Source organism: Salmo salar, chromosome ssa27 (assembly GCF_905237065.1).
Source record: "Salmo salar chromosome ssa27, Ssal_v3.1, whole genome shotgun sequence".
NCBI classification, from domain to species: domain Eukaryota; kingdom Metazoa; phylum Chordata; class Actinopteri; order Salmoniformes; family Salmonidae; genus Salmo; species Salmo salar.
Window position 1 is genome coordinate 14,001,244 of NC_059468.1, and position 11,577 is coordinate 14,012,820.

The following is an 11,577-nucleotide window of genomic DNA, read 5'->3' on the forward strand; positions in this document are numbered from 1 at the left end:
AAAAAAAAATACAATCATTTCAGTGGTCTTGTTATCATTGCAATAGTAACATATTATATCTTTCATGTCAAAAACATAGGCAGTGTTCATAATGGTAAATAAGTATTTTGCAAGGTTTTCCCAAAATTCTGACACAAATTTACATTCAAAGAACAAGTGAGACAGATTCTCACCTTCTTTTTCACAGAAAATGCTGATATTATCAATTGCCACAAATTTGGATATCATAGAATTACATGGATATATCTTATGTAAAATTTTGAAGTGCACTTCATTAACTTTGATATACAGTATTTGTAATGCACAATTTTTCCCCACATAAAGCTCTTTTGTGGAATAATTCAGACATAACTATAGGGAATAAGTCATTGTTCTACCCCAGCTGGCATGTGAGGAATATTGACTTTGTTCTTGATATTTTCAACAACAAGGGTAATCAAATCAAATCAAATGTATTTATATAGCCCTTCTTACATCAGCTGATATCTCAAAGTGGTGTACAGAAACCCAGCCTAAAACCCCAAACAGCAAGCAATGCAGGTGTAGAAGCACGGTGGCTAGGAAAAACTCCCTAGAAAGGCCAAAACCTAGGAAGAAACCTAGAGAGGAACCAGGCTATGAGGGGTGGCCAGTCCTCCTCTGGCTGTGCCGGGTGGAGATTATAACAGTACATGGCCTAGATGTTCAAATGTTCATAAATGACCAGCATGGTCAAATAATAATAATCATAGTAGTTGTCGAGGGTGCAACAAGTCAGTAACACAAGAGTAAGTGTCAGTTGGCTTTTTCATAGCCGATCTTTGAGAGTATCTCTACCGCTCCTGCTGTCTCTAGAGAGTTGAAAACAGCAGGTCTGGGACAGGTAGCACGTCCAGTGAATAGGTCAGTGTTCCAGCAGGTCTGGGACAGGAGGCACGTCCGGTGAACAAGTCAGGGTTCCATAGCTGCAGGCAGAACAGTTGGAACTGGAGCACGGCCAGGTGAACTGGGGACAGCAAGGAGTCATCAAGCCAGGTAGTCCTGAGGCATGGTCCTAGGGCTCAGGTCCTCCGAGAGAGAGAAAGAAAGAAAGAGAGAATTAGAGAGAGCATATTTAAATTCACACAGGACACCGGAAAAGACAAGAGAAATACTCCAGATGTGACAGACTGACCCTAGCCCCCCCGACACATAAACTACTGCAGTATAAATACTGGAGGGGTCAGGAGACACTGTGGCCCCATCCGATGAAACCCCCCGGACAGGGCCAAACAGGTAGGATATAACCCCACCCACTTTGCCAAAGCACAGCCTCCACACCACTGGAGGGATATCTCCAACCACCAACATACCATCCCGGGACAAGGCCGAGTATAGCCCACAAAGATCTCCACCACGGCACAGCCCAAGGGGGGGCGCCAACCCAGACAGGAAGACCACGTCAGTGACTCAACCCACTCAAGTGACGCACCCCTCCCAGGGACGGCATGGAAGAACACCAGCAAGCCAGTGACTCAGCCCCCGTAATAGGGGTAGAGGCAGAGAATCCCAGTGGAAAGAGGGGAAACCGGCCAGGCAGAGACAGCAAGGGCGGTTCGTTGCTCCAGCCTTTCCGTTCACCTTCACACCCCTGGGCCAGACTACACTTAATCATAGGACCTACTGAAGAGATATGTCATCAGTAAAGACTTAAAGGTTGAGACTGAGTCTGCGTCTCTTACATGGGTAGGCAGACTATTCCATAAAAATGGAGCTCTATAGGAGAAAGCCCTGCCTCCAGCTGTTTGCTTAGAAATTCTAGGAACAATTAGGAGGCCCGCGTCTTGTGACTGTAGCGTACGTGTAGGTATGTACGGCAGGAATAAATCGGAACGATAGGTAGGAGCAAGCCCATGTAATGCTTTGTAGATTAGCAGTAAAACCTTGAAATCAGCCCTTGCCTTAACAGGAAGCCAGTGTAGGGAGGCTAGCACTGGAGTAATATGATAAAATTTTTTGGTTCTAGTCAGGATTCTAGCAGCCGTATTTAGCACTAACTGAAGTTTATTTAGTGCTTTATCCGGGTAGCCGGAAAGTAGAGCATTGCAGTAGTCCAACCTAGAAGTAACAACCTAGAAGTAGTCCAACCTAGAAGTAATATTCTCACATATGAACAATATATAACATTGAAAGAGTTTCCAATACCTTTCAGAGAGTTTATTTCTGTGATCAAAGCCATTATCAGTGGTCTAACTACACTAATGAAAACTCATCTTAGCTTTGGTAATGATCACAATGTTTATCCAGAACTCAGATTGGAAGGCGTGGGCTTACTTGAGAGATCTTGTTGTAATAAATATATAAGACAAATTCTTCATTCACAAAACCAATTTACACCGAGAGGAATGTTTTTCTGGAACATGCTTATACCTGACATTGTCTGGAAAAATGCATGGTTGAGAAGAGCACTCCTTCCTCACCGCCTTTGCCCGTTCACGTCACGGGCCATAAACCGGTACCCAGCAATTTGCTTAGTAGTTCAAACAGTTGCAAACTAAAACTAATATTTCTGTTGGACAAATTCAGGGAGGTTCCTTGACCTGGTTCCTTCAGGGAGGTTCCTTGACCCATTATGCAACAGAATCGGCATAATGAATATGCCCCTGGCCTATGTCTTCTCAACATGTGAGATTGGCCGTGTTCGATAGCATCAAACCCATGATTTATCTTGGGTAAATTGTGACTGATTGACTGATTTACAAATAATAATTAATCATTATTTACGATGCAAGGTGCTTTGTAGAATAGTTAGTTGGCAGTTGGCTCCCGAGTTGCGCAGCGATCTAAGGCACTGCATCTCAGTGCTAGAGGTGTCACTACAGACCCTGGTTCGATTCCGGGCTGTATCACAACCGGCCATGATTGGGAGTTAAAGATTAAATAAAAATGTTTAATGAAAAGACGGCTGCAATGTCGAACATGCCCGTTCTCTTCCGGTCGGCACAAGACCCAGCCATCTCACAACCAATCAGTTTCTTAGCTCTGTGTGTATTTGGTGATTGACAGGCATATAGAGCCCCACAGTGGATGTGTCATAATACCCAACCGGGTCATCAGATTGGATCAGCCAATGAAGTTGGAAGTGGGAATTCCGGTTGGGTACCCCCACCCAGGTAGTGGCAGTGCTGGCAATACTAGCTGCAGTAACCCATGGGGAGGGGGTCACACTTAGACATTCAGAGAGGGGACAAATTATTGTGGCCATGGTTGTACAAAATTGTCAAACGTCTGACTGCACAGAGATGCTTGGAAAAACACAGCGTTTGTGTGTTTCAGGGGAAGGGGGTGTATCATAGCTCCATCAGCTAGGACTTAACATTGGTTAATCAAATCACCCAATTCTTGCTTAATTTTGCATGCCTTCTCAAACAGCTACAACTCTATATGCATTTGGAAATCAAGTATTTTCTTGAGTTGTGCTCGGGATGGAACAACTGTTAAACATCTGAGCTTGTGGTTGTTAGTGGGGGAAGGGTGGGGAGTGTGTGTGTATGTATCTCACATCTGTTGCTATGGGGTAATGACATTAGGGACAATATAGGATGAATCACAATAATTGTTTGCCAAAATAATAATTGCTTACCAAAAATACAATTTTTGTAATGTTAATCCTGGCTATAGGTAACAATACTTTGTATGAATTGCCTACATTTTTATGCATATTATTTGATAATTGTGGAAATAAATTAAGATACGCAAGATTTTTATATTGTTTATTTTTTAAATAACTATATAATACAATCGAGGTGAGGATGTTGGAAATGCTTTTGGCAGTTGATCTTCTGATGTTCTGTGTGTGACACTGTGTGCTCTTTTTAAAGGATGGGTCCCAATCCCTCAAAGGCCCTCGGATCCAGGTGGACAGGGGTGGTCTGCCAGTCACTGGGACAACAAATAACTTGGGATGGGGGAAGGTTCTAGCGAGTGGAATAGTGGAGAACAATTTGAAGGTTTACTTAGGAGTGCGGCAAATATCATGGTACAGCTATATGGACACTCAATTATTATTGTACTTTTGAATTGTAAGTTTACAAACATACTGTATTTTATGATCAATATAATTGAAACTTGTATCTCATTATGGTAAATGGTGAAATAATTATAGCCAATTATAATTGTAATGGCTTAGCAAATACAGTTGAACTCGTAAGTTTACATACACTTAGGTTGGAGTCATTAAAACTCGTTTTTCAACCACTCCACAAATTTCTTGTTAACAAACTATAGTTTTGGCAAGTCGGTTAGGACATCTACTTTGTGCATGACACAAGTAATCTTTCTTACAATTGTTTACAGACAGATTATTTCACTTATAATTCACTGTATCACAATTCCAGTGGGCCAGAAGTTTACATACACTAAATTGACTGTGCCTTTAACAGCTTGGAAAATTCCAGAAAATGATGTCATGGCTTTAGAAGCTTCTGATAGGCTAATTGACATCATTTGAGTCAATTTGAGGTGTACATGTGGATGTATTTCAAGGCCTACCTTCAAACTCAGTGCCTCTTTGCTTGACATCATGGGAAAATCAAAAGAAATTAGCCAAGACCCCAGAAAAAATGTGTATACCTCCACAAGTCTGGTTCATCATTGGGAGCAATTTCCAAATGCCTGAAGGTACCATGTTCATCTGTACAAACAATAGTACGCAAGTATAAACACCATGGGACCACGCAGCCATCATACCGCTCAGAAAGGAGACACGTTCTAGGAGACTCCTAGAGTTGAATGTACTTTGATGCGAAAAGTGCAAATCAATCCCAGAACAACAGCAAAGGACCTTGTGAAGATGCTGGAGGAAACAAGTACAAAAGTATCTATATCCACAGTAAAACGAGTCCTATATCAACATAACCCGAAAGGCCGCTCAGCAAGGAAGAAGCCACTGCTCCAAAACCTCCATAAAAAAGCCAGACTACGGTTTGCAACTGCACATGGGGACAAAGATCGTACTTTTTGGAGAAATGTCCTCTGGTCTGATGAAACAAAAATAGAACTGTTTGGCCATAATGACCATCGTTATGTTTGGAGAAAAAAGGGGAGGCTTGCAAGCCAAAGAATACCATCCCAACCGTGAAGCACAGGGGTGGTAGCATCATGTTATGGGGGTGCTTTGCTGCAGGAGGGATTGGTGCACTTCACAAAATAGATAGCATCATTAGAGAGGAAAATTATGTGGATATATTGAAGTAACATCTCAAGACATCAGTCAGGAAGTTAAAGCTTGGTCGCAAATGGGTCTTCCAAATGGACAATGACCCCAAGTGTACTTCCAGTTGTGGCAAAATGGCTTAAGAACAACAAAGTCAACGTATTGGAGCGGCCATCAGAAAGCCCTGACCTCAATCCCATAGAAAATGTGTGAGCAGAACTGAAAAAGCGTGGGAGAGCAAGGAGGCCTACAAACCGGACTCAGTTACACCAGCTCTGTCAGGAGGAATGGGACAAAATTCACCCAACTTATTGTGGGAAGCTTGTGGAAGGCTACCGGAAATGTTTGACCCAAGTTAAACAATTTAAAGGCAATGCTACCAAATACTAATTGAGTGTATGTTAACTTCTGACCCACTGGAATTGTGATACAGTGAATGATAAGTGAAATAATCTGTCTGTAAACCATTGTTGGAAAAATTACTTGTGTTATGCACAAAGTAGATGTCCTAACCGACTTGCCAAAACTATAGTTTGTTAACAAGAAATTTGTGGAGTGGTTGAAAAACAAGTTTTAATGACTCCAACCTAAGTGTATGTAAACTTCCGACTTCAATTGTAATAAGAAAAGAAGATCAGGATTTACCTGGCTAAAAGAGAAGAAATATAATATTTATTGTTTACAGGAAACTCATTCAACAATTTTAGATTAAGTTGTGTGGGAAAAGGACGGGGGGGATATACTTCTTCCATGCGCAAAGAAACTCAAAAGGGGTGATATTAATTAACAATAATTTTGATCCGAATGTGCAAATTGTCCAAACAGATCCGCAAGGTAGATGGATTATGTTAAATATGTTATTGGACCATAAACAGATTTGGCTCATTAATCTATACAGTCCGAATAATGCTGATCCACACTTTTTTGAAAATATATCTAATAATTTGTCAAGTCTACAAGTAATACAAGACTCTATTATTATGGTGTGAGATTATAATACAGCTATAAATACCTCAAGGGACTGTAAAGGAAGTCATAGTACAAACTATCACCTTCATGCACTTATGGAAATCACGAATATCATGGATATACAGTGAATTCCAGTTTAGAGGTCCTGGATGGCAGGAAGCTTGGCCCCAGTGATGTACTGGGCCGTTCGCATTACCCTCTGTAGTGCCTTGAGGTTGAGCAATTGCCATACCAGGCAGTGATGCAACCAGTCAGGATGCTCTCAATGGTGCAGCTGTAGAACCTTTTGAGGATCTGAGGACCCATGCCAAATATTTTCTGTCTCCTGAGGGGAATAGGCTTTGTCGTGCCCTCTTCACAACTGTATGGGTGTGATTGGACAATGTTAGTTTGTTGGTGATGTGGACACCAAGGAACTTGAAGGTCTCAACCTGCTCCGCTGCAGCCCCGTCGATGAGAATGGGGGCGTACACTGTACTTTTTTTCTTGTTGTCCACAATCATCTCCTTTGTCTTGATCATGTTGAGGGAGAGATTGTTGTCCTGGCACCACACGGCCAGGTCTCTGACCTCCTCCCTATAGCCTGTCTCGTCGTTGTCGATAATCAGGCCTACCACTGTTGTGTCATCGGCAAATGTATTGATGGTGTTGGAGTCGTGCCTGGCCGTGTAGGGTACTGTAGGGTACTGAGCACACACCTGAGGGGCCCCTGTGTTGAGGATCAACGTGGCGGATGTATTGTTACCTACCCTTACCACTGGGGGCGGCCCGTCAGGAAGTCCAGGATCCAGTTGCAGAGGGAGGTGTTTCGTCCCAGGGTCCTTAGCTTAGTGATGAGCTTTGAGGGCACTATGGTGTTGAATGCTGAGCTGTAGTCAACGAATAGCATTCTCACATAGGTGTTCCTTTTGTCCAGGTGGGAAAGGGCAGTGTGGAGTGCAGTAGAGATTGCGTCATCTGTGGATCTGTTGGGGTGGTATGCAAATTGGATTGGGTCTAGGGTTTCTAGGATGATGGTGTTGATGTGAGCCATGACCAGCCTTTCAAAGCACTTCATGGCTACAGGTGTGAGTGCTACGGGTCGGTACTCATTTAGGCAGGTTACTTTAGTGTTCTTGGGCACAGGGACTATGGTGGTCTGCTTAAAACAGGTTGGTATTACAGACTCGGACAGGGAGAGGTTTAAAATGTCAGTGAAGACACTTGCCATTTGGTCAGCGCATGCTTGCAGTACACTTCCTTGTAATCCGTCTGGCCCTGCGGCCTTGTGAATGTTGACCTGTTTAAAGGCTGCAGAGAGTGTGATGACACTGGAATAGCTGGTGCTCTCATGTATGTTTCAGTGTTTTTTTCCTCGAAGCGAGCATAGAAGTAGTTTAGCTCGTCTCATAGGCTTGTGTCACTGGGAAGCTCTCGACTGTGCTTCCCTTTGTAGTCTGTAATGGTTTGCAAGCCCTGCCACATCCGACGAGCGTCAGAGCCAGTGTAGTACGATTTCATCTTAGTCCTGTATTGACTCTTTGCCTGTTTGATGGTTCGTCGGAGTGCATAGCGGCATTTCTTATCAATCAAATGTATTTATAAAGCCCTTTTTACATCAGCCAATGTCACAAAGTGCTTATAAGCATCCTGGTTAGAGTCCCGCTCCTTGAAAGCGGCAGCTCTACCCTTTAGCTCAGTGTTGATGTTGCCTGTAATAGCGCCTGTTAAATTCAGGGCAGCAATGTTGAGAGCAGTAGCAACACTTTTGCAATTCTTCATAATTTAATAATTTTTTTAAAAGCCATGGTAGAAAGGATTATCTACACATACTGAGCAGCTCATGTTATAGACAAAAGCATACTACTTGGCAGACCAATCCAAATTCATATCTTGGCATGTTCGCCCATCCATTATCTCTGCCAATCATGGCTAGCGGGAAGGCTCCTGTCTTTTTCCGTGGCTAAACCAACTATGCTTGTAATTTAACAATTGTATTCGTATTTACAGATGGCATACACGTTTGTTCACATGTTCCAGATGAATTTGTTTTTATTTTTTTAATTAAAAATACATGTTTACGTTCAAATGCCTGTCCTGTGAAACTGATGTGTGACATACACCTAGTTTCCTGAAACAAGTCACATGTACTTTATGCATGCGAGGACACAAAAAACATAATGATAATCTGGTTTTACAATACCTGCCTTTTAAACTTGATAGGACAAGGGAAATATTTTGAAGTCTGCAGATAAATGCTCATATTTGTCTTGCATTGTTTGACAAACCAGTGCTTCACTGCCCTTTCTGGTGAATGTATTAGCAAAACTCTGTATGAGTCAGGTACACACTTAATTACATATACAGTAATAAGAAATCCCAGAGGGAGACCTCTGCATATGCAGAATATGTGAATATTGTTGTCGATATCCTTTGTGGTGTGTTGTCAGGGCATGCAACCCTGACTGTTAGTATGAATCACTGGAAAATCCAGAGCATTCACTCATTGCCAAACATCTTAAAGCTGTACATCCGTAATTCAAAGAACAGCAAACAGACAGCCCTGCCACTTGTTTTGCTATAAAGCTGTGGGATGAGGCTGGAATAATATAGCCACTCTCAAATTTATAAATGGAGCTATTGATGCAGGGACTGACCATCAATGAGATCAACGTGAGAGTTTTAACCATATTAAAACTCTAGTCTACATTGTTTGGACTGATGAGTCCAAATTTGAGATAGCTCTAGTCTACATTGTTTGTCAAGCAATAGCAACATTTTCTTAATAAATACCCATGTTGAATAGCCATGGGTCTACTCTATCCTTATCTAAATGAGCTCAAGTCCAGGGTTCATTTAGACCATGTGACCATGTATTTAATATACACTGCTCAAAAAAAATAAAGGGAACACTTAATGTCACGGTTGTCGTTGGAAAAGGAGGACCAAAATGCAGCAGGAATGTGGATGCTCATCTTTACATTTATTGAAATACCGAAGTGAACACCAAAAGAACGAAAGAACGAACTCACGATCAACGAAACATTCTTGTAAGGCTTACTCACGCTAAACAAGAAACAGGCAAAACAAGAAACAATCTCCCACAAAATACAAACCCAAACACACCCTAATATATAGAACTCTCAATCAAAGGCAAAGAGACAACACCTGCCTTCAATTGAGAGTCCCAACCCCAATTAACTAAACATAGAAACAGATTCACTAGACAAAACGTAGAAATACATGAATATGACACAGTGCCCAAAAACCCCGGAATACATAAATCAAATGCCCTTCTACAACAACCACCACCCCGAACCACATAAAACAAATACACTCTGCCACATCCTGACCAAACTACAATAACAATTAACCCTTATACTGGTCAGGACGTGACAGTACCCCCCCCCTAAAGGTGCAGACCCGGACGCACCTCATAAATAAACAACACCCAAAACAACACAAAAAAAAAATAAACTAAAGGGAGGGAAGGGAGGGTGGCTGCCGTCACCGACGGTACTTGTGCTACACCCCCCCTCCCCAACCCACCTATGCAGGTGGTGGTTCAGGCTCCGGCCTACTGTCCTCCAAAATGCAGACCGACCCGATCAGCCTCGGGCCGTAGGCAGACATCCCTTGTTCCGGATCGTAGGCTGACCTCCTCCTTTCCACACTGTAGGCAGACTCAATCATTAGACAGTTAATTATTATTAGTTCTATATTGTCAGGCTTACTCAGTTCCAGGTTGCTGCTAGACTCCCTTGGTTTCGGGTCATCGGCAGACTCTGGGCAGACGGGCCGCTCTGGCTGATCCTGGCAGACGGGCCGCTCTGGCTGATCCGGGCAGACGGGCCGCTCTGGCTGATCTGGGCAGACGGGCCGCTCTGGCTGATCCGGGCAGACGGGCCGCTCTGGCTGATCCGGGCAGAAGGGCCGCTCTGGCTGATCCGGGCAGAAGGGCCGCTCTGGCATCTCCGGGCAGACGGGCCGCTCTGGCATCTCCGGGCAGACGGGCAGCTCTGGCGGCTCCTGACTGACGGGCAGCTCTGGTGGCTCCTGACTGACGGGCAGCTGTGGCGGCTCCTGACTCACGGGCAGCTCTGGCGGCTCCTGACTGACGGGCAGCTCTGGCGGCTCCTGACTGACGGGCAGCTCTGGCGGCTCCTGACTGACGGGCAGCTCTGCGGCTCCTGACTGACGGGCAGCTCTGGCGACTCCTGACTGACGGGCAGCTCTGGCGACTCCTGACTGAGCCGACGCACTTGAAGCCTGGTGTGTGAGGCTGGTACTGGAGGTATCTGCCTGGGAACACGCGCCTCAGAGCTAGTGCGTGGAGCGGGAACAGGACGAGTCAGACTGGGCTGATGCACTTGAAGCCTGGTGCGTGACGCTGGTACTGGAGGTATCAGCCTGGGAACACGCGCATCAGAGCTAGTGCGGGGAGCGGGAACAGGACGAGTCGGACTGGGCTGACGAACTGGAGGCCTGGTGCGTGGTGCTGGTATTATCCTCACCAGACAGCTAGCACGCACCTCAGGACTATTAATAAATGCTACTTCAGGTGACAAACCTAGGACACGCTCTGTAGGGCGAATGTCGTGCCTAAAACACCAACATAGCAGCTCTCTCATCCTTTTCTCCTCCAATTTACCCATCAACTCCTTTATAGTCTCTGTTTCTCTCACCTCCCATTTTCCCCCGACTAGCTCTGGTTCCATCCTCGGCTCCGCCGATCTGTCCGTGTGCCCCCCCCAAAAAAATTATTGGGGCTGCCTCTCTGGTTTCCTCGCCAGTCGTGTACCCCGGTAGCGTTCCCGGTCCTCACCGAATTCCTTCTGCTCCTTCCAGTTCACCTGTTGCTCCTTCTTCTGCTGCTTGGTCCGTTTGTGGTGGGAGATTCTGTTTACATAAGTTTACATACACTAAATTGACTGTGCCTTTAACAGCTTGGAAAATTCCAGAAAATGATGTCATGGCTTTAGAAGCTTCTGATAGGCTAATTGACATCATTTGAGTCAATTTGAGGTGTACATGTGGATGTATTTCAAGGCCTACCTTCAAACTCAGTGCCTCTTTGCTTGACATCATGGGAAAATCAAAAGAAATTAGCCAAGACCCCAGAAAAAATGTGTATACCTCCACAAGTCTGGTTCATCATTGGGAGCAATTTCCAAATGCCTGAAGGTACCATGTTCATCTGTACAAACAATAGTACGCAAGTATAAACACCATGGGACCACGCAGCCATCATACCGCTCAGAAAGGAGACACGTTCTAGGAGACTCCTAGAGTTGAATGTACTTTGATGCGAAAAGTGCAAATCAATCCCAGAACAACAGCAAAGGACCTTGTGAAGATGCTGGAGGAAACAAGTACAAAAGTATCTATATCCACAGTAAAACGAGTCCTATATCAACATAACCCGAAAGGCCGCTCAGCAAGGAAGAAGCCACTGC